The following is a 4,077-nucleotide window of genomic DNA, read 5'->3' as shown; positions in this document are numbered from 1 at the left end:
TTTTTTGCTGACCAAACGTTTTCCAGGTTGCTTGAAGGGCTCTTATTTCAAGGACCGAGGTTGTGTAAAAAAATTGAGGTCTTGGAGAGAGGAAGTTATTCTAACTTTTTGGAAACTTTAGCTGAGCTCAGTTGCTAAATAGTTGTCAGAAGTGAGGGAGGTGCGGGGCTCCCTCCTGATTGGCCGGCCAGGTCGGTGGGAGGAAGGCTTTTCCCCCGCTAAACTTTCACAGTTTTATGTTACACTTAACTAAAATCTTGGGAATGCACCTCGAATCAAAGATAGCTGGCGAACGCCACTCCCAGCCCCCGGGGATGCTGGGTTTGCAGCACCCCTCCGGGATAACCCCCGGGGTTTTTGGGGTCCCGCTCCCAGCTCCGTGGCCAGGCTGCAGAGATTCTGGGGTGCAGAGGCAGCCAGCCCCCCACACATGAGAGTGTGCCCCGTTTCTATGGAATGGGGCCCTGTTTCCCAGCCCCTGGTGCTGGGGGTGCTGCAAACCCCCTGTGCCACAGGGATGGCGTGGGGACCTGCCTCCCCATCCCACAGGGTGACCTTGGAGAGGCAGAACTTCCCCGGGGCACGCTAAGTTTGGGAATGGTGGAGATTTGGGGAGAGAAGGGCTAAGCTTCTACTTGTGGGGGCAAAAACTCCTCCTGGACAACCTCAAAATATAGATCAGCTGGAAAGCAGCTAATAGTTCATGGAAACCCCCATGGAGAGGACCTTGGAGAAGCAACACTGGCTATTCGTTGCCATTTGCTCCCAGCTTTCCCCCCGTTCCACAGTACATTTTAGGGAATCAGCAGCTAAGGTAGGTAACAGGACATTTTTTCCTCCTCCAGAATATCCCGCTGCTGAACTTGTGGTATCTCAGCACATAAAAACTGTGATAGCGGGATTTCTGCTCTATCCAACAGAAGACAACAGGTCTCTTTTTTCCTCTCCATCACGCCGTGGGGGGAAATGTGGGAAAACTCTGCTTGCTTCTGTGGAGCTAAGGCAGAGAAAAAATCAGATTTGGACCTCTGACTTCAGTCACAGCCCAAATTGCAGGAACAGATGCATTCCTGAGCGGCAAAGATCATGTTTTCAGTACGGAGCAGGGAAATAAAATAGAACAATAATAATAATAAAAAAGAAATAAGACAAAAGAAACTCGTAAAATGTCAATGTTGTATCAGAAGAATTCGTTTAGAGTGGATTTCTTTACAAAGTTTTCCAGTAGGTATCAACACTCATTAACGGAAAAAAATAATGTCTGGTTTGATTGGAAAGTGTTCCTTGGTAGGAGAAGGAATTTTTGGCTTGCCTGGGGCTGGCTGCACTGCTGGTAGGTAATGTTTATAGTGGAAAGCCTTCCCCAGGCAGCCCCCGCGGAGAGCCTGTGTTTGCTTTCCGAAGGAAAGGTTTTCAGGTGCAGCACAGAAGTCGGAAAGCGAGGCCATTCTGCAAATAGATTTTTAATCCAATTTAAGGCCCCGGTGGGCCGGGCAGGGCCGGGTGCTGCTCCCACTCACACCCCAAATCCCCCTTCCAGAAGGGTTTGGGGGTCTCCAAAACCTGGAGTTCCATGAGTGCAAGTGGGCTGGGATGGTGCCTACCACGGACCTCAAAGCTGATGCCGCCCCTTGTGAGGCGAATTTGGTTTGTTCTGGGGTTATTTAGGAGCCTCCCGAGTGCCTGGGATCCTTCCCAAGTATTGAGGGAAGCCATCACTGGAGACTGGAGGGGCACCATTCCTGCTTTTCCCAGCAAACAGGTTCCCAGCTCATGGCACCGCGTTTTGGGGATGAGGTGCTGTGGGTTTGAAGGGATTCATGGAGCACGGGAGGGCAGGGGGGATGCAGGGATTCATGGAGGGCAGGGGGATGCAGGGATTGATGGAGTACAGGAGGGCAGGGGAATGCAGGGATTGATGGAGCACAGGAGGGCAGGGGGATGCAGGGATTGATGGAGCACAGGAGGGCAGGGGGATGCAGGGATTGATGGAGCACAGGAGGGCAGGGGGGATGCAGGGATTGATGGAGCACAGGAGGGCAGGGGGATACAGGGATTGATGGAGCACAGGAGGATGGAGGGATGCAGGGCTGAGTTCCTGGGGTGCCCTGCCCAAAAGGGCTGCAGGTGCCCACAGGGAGGGAGCAGAGATGTTTTGGGCTGTGTTTGAGAGCTCCAGGAGGATGGGAAGATGATCCCAGCTGGTGAGGAGGGTGAGTGGAGCTGCTGGTTGTGCCTCTCCTCTCTCCCTGCTCTGCCAACGTTTATTTCCCAGCTTTTTATGGCCCTGCCATGACCACCAAAAGCGGGGCTTGTTCTCCCAGAGCGTGAGGTGTTTCCATGGGGTGGGATTCGATCCTACAAGTGACAGAGAACTTCTGGGACTGGACTGTGTGGATGGATCTCAACATGCCCAGTTCTCAGCTGGCACGGGGTGTTTGGGATAATCCCATACAAACACGGCAACAGCTCCTGGGCATTTCACTGGAGCCATGCTGGGAAAAAGCTGTGGCCACGTGGCGTGATCCTGGTCTGGGATGTGCCTCTCCATGCTGCACAGCGGCAGCAGCAGAGCAGCCCCGTGCTCCTCTGGGTTAAGCAGCTAATATTAAGTAAATAAATTAAATAAAAACCTGCCTTGCTTCAGCAAACGAGACCGAAGGAGTGTTTGCAGGACCGAGGCAGGATTTCCCCCTGAGGGAATTGCTGCTGTGCATAACCTCTAAACGTGCAAAGCCTTTTAGTATCAGGCAGGCTTCATTAGGGGAAATTTATGGTGGGATTTGGCCGTGGGGTAATTATGGAGTCTCTGAGCCCGGCTCCGGCGAGCATCACTGCAGAGCTGCTCTGTGTGTGTGTCTGGACCCTCCACTGCCAGCACTAAGTCCCGCGGTGACAATCCCGCAAATATCTGCCCTGGAGCAGAGCAAAGGTGCTGGACCAGCCCCGGCTGAAATGTGACCCGGCTTTCCTGCAGGAAAGGGGAGTTTGGGGAGGTTTGTGAGGGAAGCAGCACCAAGGAGCCGCTGCCGAAGCGGGCTGGGCTGGATCCATCCTTCCTCCCGCCAAGGTGGGAGAGGAATAAAAAATGTGGAATAAACAATTCCACTAAAATTACATTTTTATGTTGCATTTTTATTCCCGTGGCTCGGGAATAAAAAATGCAACATAAAATAGTAATTTTAGCGGAATTGTAATGCCCTGTTTGAATGTGACACTCACTATCATGTTGTTCCCCTGCCTTTACCAGGCTCACAGATCTTTGTGTTAGCGGGCAATAATGAGTGTGGATCGGGATTTGGGGTCAGTGCTTGTTCTCCGTAGGAAACCTGTGGTCCAGATGTCCCCTGGGCAAGGTTGGCCAGAAAATCACCCTCTGGCATCCCTGTGTTGAAGAGGAGAAGGTTTGGATTTTTGCCTCCTATCACCCCTCCCTCTGCTTGTCGTGGGGAGCAGGAAAAGATTGGATGCCCTGACAGTGCAGGTAATATCCTTTCAGTACATCCACACCAATTTTTGGAGCAAACTGGAGGAAAAGCAGACGCTGTTGTGCTTTTTGCCTCCCTCCTGCTACAGAGCAGAGAGGATAGCGTCCCTTCTCCTTCCAGAAACACCCCGCTCCCAAATTTCACCCAGCACCCAACCACCTCTACTGGGTCCCTCAGCTTGGTGCTTGAGGAGCCTGGAAATAGGGATCTTGCTCTCTCTTTGCATGAGGCTGCAGGAAAAAAAGGCAAGGGGAGGGCTTGGAGATTTTCCCAGTGGATGTCTCTTTCTCCCAGACCTGATTAAGCTGATTCACTGTTCCCCTCCTTTTTTTAGAGGTTAATTCCTCAGTGCTTGTGGAGCCACCCGGCGTGGGCACCTTCCCCTGCTGTCTTGGGACTGTCCCTGCTCCTTGTGGTGCCTGGCTTTGTTCTCTCCTGCCCCGTGTCCTCCAACAGAGCCCTCCCCCGGTGGTGACAAGTTCATAATCAAAAGCAAAGCAGATAAAGGGGCGGGAGGTGCGGGCAGCGGGGCTTTTAGGGATGAGACGCTCGGGGCGGAGCGCGCTCCCAAAGAAATTGGATCCGCTCC

The sequence above is a fragment of the Ammospiza caudacuta genome, chromosome 8 (genome assembly GCF_027887145.1).
Source record: "Ammospiza caudacuta isolate bAmmCau1 chromosome 8, bAmmCau1.pri, whole genome shotgun sequence".
NCBI classification, from domain to species: Eukaryota; Metazoa; Chordata; class Aves; order Passeriformes; family Passerellidae; genus Ammospiza; species Ammospiza caudacuta.
The sequence above is the reverse complement of the archived record's forward strand: the minus strand, read 5'-3'. Positions refer to the sequence as shown.